Consider the following 16,981-nt stretch of genomic DNA (forward strand, 5'->3'; position numbering starts at 1 on the left):
GAGCCCGATGTGGGGCTCTATCCCAGGACCCTGGGATCATGACCCGAGCCGAAGGCAGAACCTTTAACCCACTGAGCCACCCAAGCTCCCCTCAGCGGTATTTCTTTTAAAGATTTTATTTATTTATTTGACACACAGAGAGAGATCACAAGTAGGCAGAGAGGCAGGCAGAGACAGAGAGGGAAGCAGGATACCTGCTGAGCAGAGAGTCCGATTTGGGGCTCCATCTCAGGACCCTAAGATCATGATCTGAGCCCAAAGCAGAGGCTTCACTCACTGAGCCACTCAGGCACCCTTCAGCGGTATGTTTTTAGGCAAATTGGATATGTGTGTGTAGGTGAAAATGTTTATTCCATGTGCCAGTGCAGGTGAACAGGGATGGTGCTTGGTTTTATTTTTAAAATAAAACAACTGTGAAGAGAAATGCCAAACAACACTAGTAAATCAAACTTTGGATATAACTCCAGCATTGTAAAATTCCGTAATGACTTCAGTTGGGTGTTAATAGCTGGTTTTTGTCTGTTTGGAATCTGTATGATGAGCTCTCACATGACTTCAGCTGACTGCCAGTCAACGGTTGCATTGTGCATATTCTACAGTTGCAGAATTCCACAGTTGTCAGTGTTCTAGTCTTAGAGTGTAGCCCCTTAGCATACTGTGATGCATAATGAGTGCATTGATGATTTGTTAGAACTCAGCACTCATTGGACTCAGTTGCCAGCATTTGTTACTTAGGAAATGTCTTAAGGACATGCTGCTGTATGCCAGACACTGTTTTTATTTTTAAGATTTTATTTATTTCAGAGAGAGAGAGAACAAGGGAGAGTGAGCATGAGTGGGGGGAGAGGCAGAGGGAGAAGCAGACACCCTGCTGAGCAGGGATCCTGATGTGGGGCTCAATCCTGGGACCCTGGGATCATGACCTGAACCAAAGGCAGACGCTGAGCCAGCAGAGCCACCCAGGCACCTCAGTGCCAGACACTGTTAAAGGTGATGGGATTATAAGGGTGAACTGAACTTAGCTTCTTGGAGCATACAATCTATTGGAGAGGCAAATGTTAGTTATTGGGTAGGCAGATAACTAATATGATTTCAAAGTATTCTATTAAGTGGCGTAAAATATTGTGAAAACTATAAAGCTGAGCAAAGTGAGGAATGATAGGGAGGGGCAGAATATACTTGGAAAGGAGATGGTCGAGGATAGTTTATTTGGAAAGCTAAGGAAGCATGTTCCATATTAGAAAATTTAGTATTTGTTAGGTTATCATGACTGGAATCATGGTAATATGTTAAAGTTAGAAAAGTCAATAAAGTTCCTATCATTGAACTCCATATTCTACAGAGTATGTAACTTGAGGTCCAAAAGGGTAGTGACTTATTTATGGTCTAGGTTGCCTAGTTTAGATTTAAACTCATTTAAGGCAAAATTATGTAACTTTTTAAAGGTTTTATCTTTATCTTTAATTGAAACAAAGAACATCTTCCTCAGAGTTATGTGGATTAAATGAAATAGTGGACAAAGTCCTATATGTATGCTCAGGGCCTAACTCATGGTAGTTGCTTGGAAGATGCTGGGTTTTGGTTCTCTTTATCTGTCAAGTCTTTTTTATTATGTCTCATATTTTACTTTTTGGAAATTTTATTTCCCTGGTCCTCATAACAGATGTGTTCCAGAGAAGCAACTGAATAAGAAAACTTCTGGTATCATGACCCCTGCCTGCTCAATAGGGCTTTTGTCTTCCTAGGATCATCTTCTGAGATTTACTAGAAAACAGAGCCACAAGGGCTTAAGAAGACCTATGTTACCTGCTTGATTTGTCATGGGTGGGTGTTGTATGAACAGTGTTAATGTTTGAGAAGCTTGAAGTATTACCTGAATTTTGGTTGTACCATTTTTTAAGATTTTATTCATTTATTAGAGAGGGAGCATACATGTGCAAGCATGAGGAGGGGGAGGGGTTGAAGGAGAGAGGGAAAAGCAGACTCCCCACTGAGCAGGGATCCTGAAATCATAACCTGAGCACACGTGCTTAACCAACTGAGCCACCCAGGCGCCCCTTGGTTATACCATTTAAGGATATGCCCAGTAGGCAAATTTGAGGATATTTCTCTAAATTCCCTCCTTTAATCCCTTGATTTCGATAATTGTTACCCGCAAACTACTGAAGTAGACACTTACTTATTTCTGTCATCCCCCCAGCCCATGGTAACTATCCCATATTTTTCTCTGAGGAACTGTCAATCCTTATTCCCTATTATATAGCCATTCAGTTTTGTTTGTTTGTTTGTTTTAAGATTTATTCATTTGAGAGTGTGTGCACATGAGTGAGAAGAGGAGCAGAGGGAGAGAATCTCAAGGCAGACTCCCTGCTGAGCCTGGTGAGGGACTCATCTCATGACCCATGGGATCGTCACCTGAGCTGAAACCAGGAGTCAGACGGATGCTTTAACTTACTGAGACAGTCAGGTACCCCACAGCAATTCAGTTTTAATGACATTGACCTCATCCTTAGCTTTAGGGGAGAGTTTGATTAGCTTAAAGCAGTCAGTAAAGCCCAACCATTTGGACATAATGATTTGCTCACAGTGACTCACTGAAGGTCAGTGAGATGTGAAGTCATGTTTGGGGGTTCCTTATTCCAGAGATCTTCCTTGATAAATGCTATTTACCTCCTAGGCTGAGGTGAGAATGCATGTAGCTCTCAGAATCTACTTGTAGTCACTAGTACTTAAGGCTTTTAGGATTGGGGATTGCTAGCCTTAGAACAAAACAAACACCAAGGAAGGCAGAGAGATGAAAGCAGAAGAAACCAGATCTTTAGTGGTATCATTGGACCAAGGTTTCCTGAAGCCGTTCTATTGTTGGTCTTGTTAGTTAAATGACCCAGTAAGTTATTTTTATTTATGCTGTTTGAGTTGGGTTTTCTGTTACTTGCAACCTCAAAACTTTTAAATAATAGTACTCAGCTTACCACTAAACTACCTATAATTCACTTCAAATATCTGGGAGCCTGTACTTAGGAAAATCAATTCAAAGAGTAAGCTGCTAGGTGAATTAAATTTGTCAGCAAGTACTGGTTGAGTTGCTCATCCATTCATTTATTCAGTGTATGTTGGAGCACCTGCTCTGACAGACCCCATGCAAGGTGAAGGAGCTGAAGATTGGTTCCTGCCCTCAGGGAGCTTACAGTTTAGAGGAGGCAAGTAATAGTTAATTAAGTAATAGTCAAGTAATGGTTAAGTGTCTTTCTTCTTGAAATAAGCTTTTCCCCACATTGTTTCCGTTGCCTTTGTTTCAGAATGTACTGCTGTCTCATTTGTATCTCTTTATTATATTTCTACCTTACAGTAGAGTATATAGTTTTACTATAGTTAAGTAATAGGTATGTATTTCCTATCTCATTTGTTAGTCTCTCTAGAAGTATAGTGGGTAAATATACTTGAGCTGTTAAAAACTGTGGTACTGGGGCGCCTGGGTGGCTCAGTGGTTTGAGCCTCTTCGGCTCAGGTCATGATCTCAGGGTCTTGGGATCGAGCCTCACATTGGGCTCTCCGCTCCACGGAAGCCTGCTTCCCCCTTTCTCTCTGCTTGCCTCTCTGCCTACTTCTAATTTCTCTCTGTTAAATAAATAAACAAAGTCTTAAAAAAATACTTAAAAAAAAAACTGTGGTACTGGTATATAAAACAGTAGGTCAGAAATGAGTAAAGGAAGAGCTGTTCAGAGGGTTTCTATTTGCTGCTGCTACTTTTCCTAGTGGTACTCGATTCCTTATGGATCATGCATTGCTTTCAAGTGTCTATAGCAGCTAAGGATGTGCCCCAGAAAGATGTAAATGTGCACATGCACAAGATTTCTATATTCAGTTTCTGGGAGTTCTTGAATTCACTAAAACTCCCAGAGATTGAACTTTCAGAAGTTAAAACTCTCAGAGGTCTCAAGTTAACCTCCATACCTGTCACTAAATGATGCTCTAGTTTTTAAGCTTGCTAGTGAGCATAATATACTACCCCAAACTAAGTAAGTTCAGCTTCCCTGAAAAATTTGTAATATGAGAGGTGCACAATTTTTGCTTACTTTCAGAGTGCTGTGTACTAGACGCTAATCTGGGTACTTTACATACTTTATCTTATTCTTCACTGTGATTTGGTACTGTTTGTATTATTACTGTTTTTAATTTTATAGCTGAGGAACCTGAGACCCAGGTAGTTTAAAATAAGTTGCCCAAGTTTAGATAAGCCTGTAGTGAAGTTGGATTTCAAACCCAGTACCTTTCCTCTTTCCATTAACTGTTCTGCTTCTTAAGTAATTGATAGAAAGTGCTTAGTTTGGTCCCAGAATGTAGTAAGCAGTCAAATTGTTGCTGCTTGTTATTCATTTATTTAGCAGATCTTTTTTTTTTTTTTTTACTTCTTATGGATAGAAATGTTTTTTTCTTAGGACTGTTAGATGCAAGGAACTTTAGATGCATTAATCCTTTTCAAACTAGATTAAATAGAATAGTGAATTTTGTAGGTGGATACTGTGGTTTGGGGCAAGAAAAGTTGCAGGATGTATGAGTAGAGTCAGGAAATAGCTCAGAAACCCAGATAGCCACCTGAGATATTGCAAACCTCCCTCTTTGTTAGGTGACAGCTTTATTGAGATATCACATACCATGCAATTCACCCATTTAAAGTATATAATTGATTGTATTTTGGGGGTGTATTAACAGAGTTGTGTAACCATCACCACAGTCAAATTTAGAACATTTCCATCACCCCCATAAAGAAACCCCTTAGCTATAACCCTCCAAACCTCTATATCCCGAGCCCTAATCTACTTCTTGTCTTTATGTGCTTATCTGTTCTGAACTTTTATATGAATGGAATCATGTATTATGGATTTTTATCATCGACTTACATCATCATCCATGTTGAGGCATGTATCAGTATTTCATTCCTTTTAATGATTAAGTAATATTGCATCACTTGGATATCCCTTCCTCTTGTTGATTGGGTGTTTTTTGCTATTAGGAACAGTGCTGCTGTCTAAGGTTCTAATAACCTACTAGTGCAACCTAAAAGCCTATAATTCTAGTCTGTAGGAAAGAAAGAAGCCTGATGTTTTTTATTGCTCTGGGCAGTCTTTTGGAAGAGAAAAGAATAATTTTTATTAGGTTTATTTGGAAATATTGGAAGTAGCAGGTGGATACTTAAAAAAAATTTTTTTTAAACATTTGGAGTCCCCAGGGATTGCAAGATTCTAAGCTAGGAGTGGAACTTATATAGTCCTATCCACCTCAGTTATAAGATGAAACCACAAAGTCCAGGGAGGTATATGGGTTTCCCCAGTGCCTCTAAATTTAGTATCTGTGATTTTAATATTTTTTTGATATGTAATAATCAACATGCTATTAATGACAGTAGGTTTAGGCAACTGTAAATGTTCTTTTTTTTTAACTTTTTAATGGTAAAATATACGTAACGTAAATTTACTGCCTTAATTATTTTTATGTGTATAGTTCAGTGACATTAAGTACATACATACTCTGCAACCATCCACCACTGTCTATCTCCAGAATTTTTTCATCATTGCAGACTGAAACTCTGCATTCATTGAACTCCCCAGTACTACTTACCCTTGCTGCCCCGGCAACTACAATTCTTTTTATTTCTATGAATTTGACTAGGTATGTAATATAAGTGGTATCATACAATATTTATTTTTATTTTATTTATTTATTACCATTAATTTTTTATTATATTATTAATGTGGGATTTGAACCCATGACCCTGAGATCAAGAGTTACATGTATTAATACTTCATTTCTTTTTTATGACTAAGTAATAGTCCATTGTTTGGACGAACTACATTTTATTTTTCCATTTATGAGTCTGTGAACACTTGAATTGTTTTTTGTTTTGTTTTGAACGCTTGAATTGTTTCCAGCTTTGGCTTTTAGGAATAATGTTGTTATGAACATGGGTGTGTGTATATTTTTTTTGAGGCCCTGCTTTTAATTCTTGTGATTCTATTCAGAAGTAGACTTGTTGAATCATAGAGTAATTCTATTTTTAATTTTTTGAGGAACTGCCATACTGTTTGCCTTAGTGGCTGCAAATTTTACATTCCTACCAGCAGTGCTGCATAGAGGGTTCCAAGCCCTCCACACCCTTGCCAAGACTTCTTTTTTTCTGGGTAATAGCTTTCTGGGTAATAGCTATTCTAATAGGTATGAAGTGGTATCTTGTGGTTTTGATTTGCATTTGCATTTCTCTAATAATTAGTGATGTTGAGCATCTTTTTATATTCTTTTTGGCTGTTTCCGTATCTTCTTTGACAAAATGTCTATTCAAATTCTTTGCCAGATTTTAAAATTTTGTTGTCTTTTAAATTATTGATTGTAGGAATTCTATATTCTCTAGAATATTCATATTATATATGCAAATCCCTTGTCAGATATATTATTTGCAAATTTCTTCTCCCATTCTTAGGGTTGTCTTTCACTTTCTTTATGGTGTCTTTTGAAGCACAGAAGTTTTTCATTTTGATGAAGTCCAGTTTATTTTTTCTTTTGTTGCTTGTAGTTTTGGTGGTATATCTTAAGAAGCCACTGCCAAATCCAAGATCATGAAGATTTACTCCTCTGTTTCTTCCTAAGTGTTTTATAGTTTCAGAGTTTTAGCTCTTACATTTAGGTCTTGAACCATTGGGTTAATTTTTGTATATGCTCTGAAGTAGGGCCCCACCTTTATTCTTTCGCAGGTGGATACCCAGTTGCTGCGACATTGAGTTATTTGGCACCTTTCTCAGTTCTGTTCCACTTACCTGTATGTCTATTCTGATAACACCACCCTTGATTATGATAGCTTGATAATAAGTTTTGAAATTGAAGTGTGACTCCTTTAACTTTGTTGTTCTTTTTCAGGATTGTTTTGGCTATCCTGGGTCCCTTGAGTTTCCATTTGAATTTTAGGGTCAGCTTGTCAAATTTTTTTTTTTAAGATTTTATTATCTTAACAGAGACAGTGAGAGAGAGGGAACACAAGCAGGGGGAGGGGCAGTGGGAGAGGGAGAAGCAGGCCTTCCCCTGAGCAGGAAGCTGGATGTGGGGCTCTGTCCCAGGACCGTGGGATCATGACCGTAGCTGAAGGCTAAGCGCTTAATGACTGAGCCACCCAGGTGCCCCAGCTTGTCAATTTTTATGAAGAAGTGTATTCTGGTAGGAGTTGTGTTGAATCTGTAGATAAGTTTGGAGAATATTGCCATCTCACCAGTAAACTGGCTTTACTGTTATGGGCCTACATGGACCAACTGAGTTTACATGTTTTCATTTCAAAGGACCATTCTGTCTAGTCTCTCAATTTCTTTTTTCTTTTCTTTTTTTTTTTTTTTTTTTTAAAGATTTTATTTATTTATTTGACAGACAGAGATCACAAGCAGGCTGAGAGGCAGGCAGAGAGAGAGGTGGAAGCAGGCTCCCCACTGAGCAGAGAGCCGGATGCGGGGCTCGATCCCAGGACCCTGGGATCATGACCTGAGCCAAAGGCAGAGGCTTTAACCCACTGAGCCACCGAGGCGCCCCTAGTCTCTCAATTTCCTATCAAGTCCCAGCTTGGATCTTTGCTGCATTCAGTTGTAGTGGGACCTAGAGGGACAGAATCATGAATATGAAAATATAAACATAGCTGCTCTGGGTTTATTCCTATGGGTGAAGGAAGGAAGTTCTCAAAAGAGGAGTGTGGGTTTGAGAAACAGCATAGAGTTGTCCAGCACGGTTTTCACTAATGGAGGCAGTAATTCAGGGTAGAAAGGCTCTGGAACACTTGGAAAGTATAGTAGAATAGAGCCTTGCAGTACATCCAGGGTTGAGGCAGGAGGAACAATAGAAGCCAGCAAAACAGATAGCTCTTAAGAGAGAGAATTGGAGACAGAAGAAACCCCTGGAAGTGCAGTATAATGGAAGTCTGTCTATGTCTTTAAATTTTCTTTCTAAAAAAAAAAAAAAAAAAAATTTCTTTCTTTCTTTCTTTATTGAAGTATAATTGGCACACAATGTTACATACATTATTTTCTGGTGTATAACATAGTGATAATATGTCATGCTATGTTCTCCACAAGTGTAGCTACCATCTGTCTCCATACAATGCTATTATAATACCATTGACTATATTCCCTATGCTATACCTTTTATCCTCGTGACTTATTCATTCCATAACTGGAATGAAAGGCTCTTCAGGAGGAAAGCAGAAGGAGCACTAGGCTGAGAAAAGCTCTAGATTTCATTGCTAGGATTTTATTGATGACCAGACTTGTTAAAATCCTGACCGATAAGTAATGACAAAGTACAGGTTCATTTATTTAAAGAACATATTGCCTGTTTTAGACAAAAATGTTCAACATAACTACCCATCAGAGAAATGCAAACCTAAACCACAGTGAGAGGGGTGCCTGGGTGGCTTAGTTTGTTAAGTGTCTGCCTTCAGCTTAGGTTATGATCCCAGGACCCTGGAATCGAGTCCTGTATTGGTCTCTCTGCTCAGCGGGACTCTTGGTTCTTCCTCTCCCTCTGCCCCTACCACCTGGGCTCATGTGTGTGCTGCTTGTGCTCTTTTCTTAACTTTCTCTCAAATGAATAAATAAAATCTTTCAAAAAAAAAAAAAAAAACAAAACCCTCACTGTGAGATCATCACCTCATAGCCATCAGAATGGCTGTTATCAAAAAGATATGATTTGGGGTGCCTCGGTGGCTCATTCGTTAAGTGTCTGCCTTCAGCTCAGGTCATGATTCCAGGGTTCTGAGATCAAGCCCTACATTGGGCTCTCTGCTCAGTGGGAAGCCTGCTTCTTCCTCTCTCACTCCCTCTGCTTGTGTTCCCTCTCTTGCTGTGCCTCTCTGTCAAATAAATAATATCTAAAAAAAAAAAGATGTGATTTAACAAGTGCAGGCGAGGATGTGGAGAAAAGGGAGCCCTCATACTTTGTTGGTGGGAATGTAAATTGGAATAGCCACTATGGAAAATAGTATGGAGGTTCTTTAGAAAATTAAAAACAGAACTACTAAATGATTCAGCAGTACCACTTCTGGGTATTTATGGGAAGAAAATGAAAACACTAATTTGGAAAGATATGCACCCCTATGTTCATTGCAGCATTATTTACACAATAGCCAAGATAATGGAAGCAACCTAAGTGTCCATCAGTAGATGAATAGATAAGGAAGATGTGGCATACAGCCATGTGCGCCCACACACAGAGGTATTATATTACTCAGCCATAAAAAGGAATGAAATGTTGCCATTTGTGATAACATGGATGGACCTAAAGGGTGTTATGATAAGTAAAATAGGTTGGGCAGAGAAAGACAAATACCATATGATTTCACTTACATGTGGAATCTAAAAAGCAAAACAAATGAACAAACAGAAATAGATTCATAAATATAAAGAACAAACTGATGGTTTCTGGAGGGGAGAAGAGTGGGGGAATGGACCAAATAGATGAAAGGGATTAAGAGGTACAAACTTCTAGTTATAAATAAGACATGGGATGTAATGTATAGTATAGGGAATATAGTTAGTAATGTTGTAAAAACTATAGATTCATAATGTATATAAATTATGAATTACTATGTTGTATACCTGAAATTAATATGATATTTCAAGTATACTTCAATAAACAAAAAATATATTGCCTTTGCTAGACTAGTGTTTTACCAACTTTAGTTATTCCTGTACTACCTTCCTTTTCCTAGAACAGAGAATCATCTATAATGTTACTTACTTAATATTTTATTTTAAATAGCTCATGTTTAAAAATTAAGTACATTTATGGTACATTCCTTTTTGTTTTTTAAGATTTATTTATTTGACAGACATAGATCACAAGTAGGGAGAGAGGCAGGCGCAGAGAGAGAGAGAGAGAAAGGAGGAAGCAGGCTCTCCACTGAGCAGAGTGCCCGATGCGGGGCTTGATCCCAGGACCCTGAGATCATGACCTGAGCCAAAAGCAGACGCTTTAACCCACTGAGTCACCCAGGCGCCCCAGTATATTTATTTCTTAAAGGAAACTTTAAAACACTACCATATATAGAAAACCCATATAGGCATTCCTGCCACAATTGTGATAAATGTTCCTGAAAATCCATACATTTTGTCAAATCATACACCAAAAATAACGGCTTGTAGGTAAAATGAAGACACACCACCTAACATCTATTCAATTTAAGACTCCTAGTATAAATGTAAATTCTAACAAATATTAGCATAGTTCAAAAAACAGTTTAAATTCTTTTTTTTTTTTTTTTTTTTTTTTTTAAGATTTTATTTATTTATTTGACAGAGAGAGATCACAAGTAGATGGAGAGGCAGGCAGAGAGAGAGAGAGGGAAGCAGGATCTCTGCCAAGCAGAGAACCCGATGCGGGACTCGATCCCAGGACCCTGAGATCATGACCTGAGCCGAAGGCAGCGGCTTAACCCACTGAGCCACCCAGGCGCCCAAAAAACAGTTTAAATTCTTAATAAACATATACCATAGTAAATATAGTATTTTTTTTTTTTTTAAGAATTTTAACTTAAAAAGGTGAAAGTAGTTTGGCGCTGTTGAGTTACAGAGTTAAGGGTTGAATGATATCATCCTGAGCAAAAAGGCAAAGAAGGTGGAAGTTTCTTTGCTGGAGATGTGGTGATGTATTGAGGGTGAATGGACGTGACTCAATGTCGCATATTGATTTCTTTTCGCAAAAATGGGGAGAAATGTGTTAAAAGCACTTTTCCAAATACATAGTCAAAATGAACCCAGAAGAAGCTGCTAGGAGAATAAGAATCACACGTAGTACTAGATAAAAGAAACAACAGTGTTAATTTTTAGTTAGATAAATGGTCTGTCAGTGGCTTTGAGTTGGAAATCTTTTTTAAAATTTTTTTGTTAAAAAATTTAGGAAGTGCTAAAGAAGTATTAAAGATACCAAACTAGGGGCGCCTGGGTGGCTCAATGGGTTAAAGCCTCTGCCTTCAGCTCAGGTCATGATCCCAGGGTCCTGGGATCGAGCCCCACATCAGGCTCCCTGCTCAGCAGAGAGCGTGCTTCCCCCTTCCTTTCTGCCCGCCTCTCTGTCTACTTGTGATCTGTCAAACAAATAAATAAAATCTAAAAAAAAAAAAAATAAAGATACCAAACTGAGAGTTTTTCCTGATCATGATCTTTATCTGTTCTGTCATATCCACATGTTTCCTAAAATAATTTTATAAACTGTGAATAATAATCTAGGCCATGCTTTGGGAAACCCTATGCTGTTAAGACCCTTTTATTCATGTTGTTCAGCTACCTAGAGTATCTTAAGACCCAGCATAGGTCTCAGTACCTCCTCCATAAGAGTGTACTTAGGGGTGCCTGGGTGGCTCAGTCGTTGAGTGGCTGCCTTTGGTTCAGGTCATGATCCCAGGGTCCTGGGATGGAGTCCCACATCAGGCTCCCTGCTCAGCAGAGAGCGTGCTTCTCCCTCTCCCTCTGCCTGCTGCTCTGCCTACTTGTGCTCTCTATCTCTCTAATAAATAAATAAAATCTTAAAAAAAAAAAAAGAGTGTGCTTAAAGGGATATAGGATCATGTAAAACTTTAAAAATGTGAACTTTTCCCCTACCTTTTCTCTGTCAATTCTCTGAAGAAAAGAGAAAAAGCCATATGGATGAGAGCTGCTGGTGGTAGTTTGAGCTTGCTAATCATGTAATGGCTTCTTCTTTTTTTTTTTTTTTTTTAAGATTTTATTTATTTGAGAGAGAGTGAGCGAGCTTGGGGTGGGGGTAGGGGCAGAGGGAGAGGGAAAGACAGATAACCTGCTGAGCAGGGAGCCTGATAAGGAGGGGGTAGGGGAGTGCTCCGTCTCAAGACCCTGACATCATGACCTGAGCTGAAGGCAGATGCTTAACTGACTGAGCTATTCAGGTGCCCTGTAATTATGGCTTCTTGTCCCTGATACACAGTTGTTATCTAGGGATTTCCTCCTCCACTGACCTCCTGGGGATTCCATTGCTTCTTTCCTTTGTGGATGCCATTTCCTAGATCTCAACTTTTTCTCTTTGTTCATTTACTATTACTTATCTAACAAATTCCTTGAGAAAAGGATCATGAAGAGTAAACATTTTGTAATTTTGAATATCTGAAAATAGCTTTCTTTTATTGATAGTTTGGCTGGTTATTTTAACTTAGAGATAATTTTCCTTTAGAATTTAGAAGGCTTTGTTACATTATGTCTTCCAGTATTGGGAAATTTGAAGCCATTCTTTTTTTCCTTTTTAAAAAGCTTTTAGGGCACCTGGGTGGCTCAGTCAGTTAAGTGTCTGCCTTCGTCTCAGGTCAGGATCCCAGGGTCCTGGGATTGAATCCCACATCAGGCTCCCAGGCTTGGTGGGGAGTCTGTTGCTCCATCTGCCCCTCTCAACTCTTCATGTGCACATGCACACATTCTTCTCTCTCTCTCTCTCTTTCTCTCTTGCAAAAATAAACACAATTTAAAAAAAAATAAGTAAAAGGTTTTATTTTTTAAGTAATCTCTACACCCAGCATGCGGCTCGAAACCCATGACCCCAAGACCAAGAGACATGTGTTCCACTGACTGAGTCAGCTAGGCTCCCCTGAAGCCATTCTTATTCCTGATCCTTAGTTTTTTTTTTCCTCTAGAAGTTCATAGGATCTTCTGGTCTCCCATTGTAAAGTTTAATGTGCAAGGCATTTGATCAGCTCAATTTTGATAACTCCAGTTAATCTGATAGCTCAAGTCATTTAGTTGTGGGTTTTTTCTCTGTTGTGTTTTGGTCTTTTTCACACATGTTAGAGGCTTTCCTGAAATGTCTGGTAGTCCTTAGTAGTCTGTATTTTTATTTTTAAAAGGATAGGATTAAACAGCTGATTGAAATCTTTGAGGGCAGTGGGTTATGCATGTTGTCTTTGAGTTTCATTGTAAGGTAGGGGAACTCATTGAACTCATTTCAGTTTCATTGGACCTTGTTGCCCAGCTATGGAGGAAGCTCTTGGTCTCTGTATTGAGTTAGCATTGTTTTCAGAATGGCATGCATGCTTTCACCTGTACCCGGCATCTTCCACTCTAGAGAACTTCCCTTTTACCTTTTCCAGGAATAAAGGGTTTCAGAGAGCTCTTTGGGGGACTAGGCTGTTGAGTTCTACTTTTCTTTGAAGGAGTATAAAAAAGTACGAAATAATCTCACTCAACACTTAACTTGTTGATGGAAAGCTGACCTAGTATGAAATTCTTACAAATATTTCACCTACTGATACTAGTTTTATCAGTTTTTTATCTTTACCCTTTCTAAACTTTTAGAAGCTTTTGTCACTTCTAAGAAGTTGATGTAGCATCACAACTCTCCTTTTCCGGGTTAAACCTCCCCTGATGAAAAAAAAATTGATATGACAAAATAGTGGCCAATTCCTTCAGAAAATAAACTTAGCTTAAAAACAAAGACACTCAAGGCCAGTTTTAAAATACTAAAAATATGACAGTAGCAGCACTCATATGCCATTCTTTTTTACTTTTTACTTAGTAATTCCATTCCTAGGGTGTTAGACAAAATACCTATATATGTGAAAGTGTTTATTTCAAGTTCACAGTTAGGACAAATAAGGTACACTATTGTTTGTAAGATGGGTTCTGTTTTCAGAGATTTTAAAATCTGAAAAAGTATGTGACTTAAGAATAGTAAGAATTACATCCAACACAATGGAGTATCATTACAGAAATGATTATCAAATATTTAAAATTAGATGGGAAAGAGAATAACGTAGCATAGGATTTGGATAAAAAATGCAGTTGTGCATATATATGGACAAGGATTAAGGCCATTACTAGCTCCAAGGCACCATTGCTAAATAGTAAAAGGTCCATAGCTCATATAGCAGGACTGCCTCCTTTGTATGAATAAGGAGAATCCCTTTCCTCTAGGCTGATGGTATCTGAGTACCAGGCACATTGTTTAGCAAGTGAAGCATGGGCTGAATTTCTGCCCTCTCTCATTTCCTATGTTGTGTATCCTTAGGTAAGGCAGAAGCTTTATCATTTACTATGTGAAAGGCACCCCGGACAATTTTCGTAACAACTCATTGAAGTAAGTATTATTTTCTTTTACAGTTAATTCTTCAGCTCAGGCATCTTCTGAACTCCATAATTATGAACCTACTGCTTGTGTAGTTAATTCGCAGTGTAGCAGCTGGAGTAGTTGTTTAACACCTAAGACAGATGGTGTGCCTTCTCTGCTCAGAACCTTTCAGTGGCTTCGCATTTCACCCAGTAAAAGTGAAGTCCTTACTGAGACCTATAAGGTAGTATGTTTTCTGCATTGTCCCCCATCCCTTCAACTGTACTTAGACTTCACTGAATTTTAAGATATCTTTGCTCTTCTTCGTACACAGGACACTCCTGCTTTACGGTTTTCTGTGGCTGTTCCCTGTACCCTGAATGTTCTTCCAGCTGTCTGCAAATCAAACTCCCTGACTTCCAAGTCGTGGCTTAGCTGTTACCTCCTCATTGAGGCCTACTCTGACCATTATAAATTGCAGCTTTATTCCCCCAGCAGTGATTATAACCCACTATTATATTATCTAATTTATTTTACTATGTGTCTCTCTGATGGATGATATACTTCTAATACCAGGGATCTTTTTGGCTCATTCACTGAGTTAACCTAAGCTACTAGAGAAGCACCTGGTACATAGTGGGTGTTCAGTAATACTGCATGAATGGTTGTGTGAAAATGGTGTGGGAGAAGTTAAGCATTTTGACAAAGTCTAAACAGCTAATAAAGGGTGGTAGGTTTTGAACTGATATTTATGTATTGTGTTTCTCCTCTTAGAAGATAATATCCAAAGAATGTGTTAGGATGAGTAAGATTATGGAAAACTTTTTTCTTTTATTTTCCCTGTCCAAATTTAATTTTTATTGTAAAAATAAAGATAAGTTACCAGAGTAGAAGGAAAAAGCAAGCCATCAGGAAGCTAGAGCAGGCAGCCACAAGGTTGAAATCTGGCACCTCATCTGAGGAAGAGCTTGTTTTACAAATGAACTGATCTTATCTGCCTTAAGAGCAAAGAATGATGGTGTGATAAAGTCCTGGTAAATGTTGTGAGTTTGACCTTAGATATTTTGTGAATACTCTTGGCTCGCTCTGTAACCTTAGACAATTTCATTTAACCTTTTTGGTCCTTCAAAATCAGGATAATAGTTTCTCTCAGAGTTGTTGGGAGGATTAAATGATATGGTATATAAAGAACTGATACTACGTACTTATTGAAATGTAAAGAGCTACGTATTATACATAATGCTGTATGTTCTTAATAGTGTTGTACACACTGAAATGTAAAGAACTCAATAGCTATTAACCAGTATCATCATTATCTTTATTGCTGCTGCTTATTTGCTATAGAATTTTTAGAAATTTTAGAAATATTTGATGTGTGTATCTTGTTACCTAGTGAGGTTTGGCACATGGCAAAGTAGAGAGCAAACTAATACTGTTACTGTTCAGATAACTATAATAGGCCTTGTTAAATATGTGTGTTTTTCATGAATGCTTGTTTTTGGTTCTAATTTTATGTTACATCTCATAAATAGCCATTGTTTTCTTAATTTACATAAATTTTAGATTCTCTAACTACCATCCATTGGCTTTGAAGTCTTGGTTGAGTAATTCCTGTGGGTCAGGTGTCCTGCTAAGTTCTGGGAGAACAGAGAAGGCATGTATCTATCTTTAAGGAGTTTACAGGTGGGTAGGGAGGCAGACATGTAAATAAGTATAGTACAAGAGGGGAAGTGCTATTAATATTTATTTAAATAATATGACTATGGAAAAAAAGTAGGGAGTTGTAAATTCTTTATGATTAGGGAGTAAAGAAGGGAGGCTTTATGAGGGAGAATTTCAGGTGCTTGCCCTAAAGAATATTAAGGACCAAAGCCTCAATAGAGGCTTTGAGAATAAAATTCTTGTGAAGAGCTGTCCTCAAAGACTTCTGGAAACCATCTTTATACATTTTAAGATTTTCATACTGTACAAGGACTGCAATCTCTGAAACAATCCAGAAGAGACTTTTTAAAGTTGCAAGATTGTAAATAAGTATAATCTTTGTTGTATGTGCTCTGGAGAAGGATTTAAATTGGGGAAGCAGTCTACAGTAAATTCAGTGAAATAGTTAACACCACACTCTCATTTGGTGTTTTCTTTGAAAGGTGAAAAAAACATCATCTCAGCAGGCAGGAAACGGAAGGCCTCATGACAACAAAGATCATTATAAGAAGTGATAAATGAGAATGTAGAGGAAGGGCTAATTTTAGAGAGAGATGAATATTAGAAATTCAATAATTTGGGGGCACCTGGGTGACTCAGTGGGTTAAGCCTCTGCCTTCTGCTCAGGTCATGATCTCAGGGTCCTGGGATGGAGCCCCGCATCCGGCTCTCTGCTCAGCGGGGAGCCTGCTTCCCCCTCTCTCTCTCTGCCTACCTCTCTGCCTACTTGTGATCTCTCTCTGTCAAATAAATAAAATCTTTAAAAAAAAATTCAGTAATTTAGTAAAAGACTATATAGTGTAAGAACCATGGGTATATACCTTCCATGCCTTAAAAATGGCATATTAGGGGCACCTGAGTGGCTCAGTGGGTTAAGCCTTTGGCTCAGGTCATGATCTCAGGGTCCTGGGATTGAGCCCCACATTGGGCTCTCGGCTCAGCAGAGGGCCTGTTTTCCCCTCTCTCTGTCTTCTGCTCTGCCTATTTGTGATCTCTCTCTCTCTCTCTGTCAAATAAAATCTTAAAAAAAAAAAAAGGCATATTGGGGTGCCTGAGTGGCTCAGTTGGTTAAGTGCCTGATTCTTGGTTTCCACTCAGATCGTGATCTCAGGGTTGTGAAATTGAGCCCCGTATTGGGCTCCACACTGGACATGTAGCCTGCTTGGGATTCTCTTTCTCCCTGTCCCTCCCCGCCCTCTAAAAAAATGGC

General features: G+C 38.5%; 1 protein-coding gene across 3 annotated transcripts in view; it reads left to right on the forward strand.

The window, feature by feature from the left end:
- RAF1 (Raf-1 proto-oncogene, serine/threonine kinase) overlaps positions 1–16,981 on the forward strand; it is an 85,579-nt gene that overhangs the window by 21,015 nt on the left and 47,583 nt on the right. The window contains exon 2 of one of the 3 annotated variants that reach the window (XM_047744314.1): positions 2,296–2,467. The exons of the other annotated variants lie outside the window; for them this stretch is intronic. The gene's annotated coding sequence lies outside the window, so the exon portion shown is untranslated. The remainder of the gene's footprint in view (positions 1–2,295; positions 2,468–16,981) is intronic. 3 annotated transcript variants of the gene reach the window in all.

The sequence above is a fragment of the Lutra lutra genome, chromosome 1, assembly GCF_902655055.1.
Source record: "Lutra lutra chromosome 1, mLutLut1.2, whole genome shotgun sequence".
In the NCBI taxonomy this organism is placed as follows: Eukaryota; Metazoa; Chordata; class Mammalia; order Carnivora; family Mustelidae; genus Lutra; species Lutra lutra.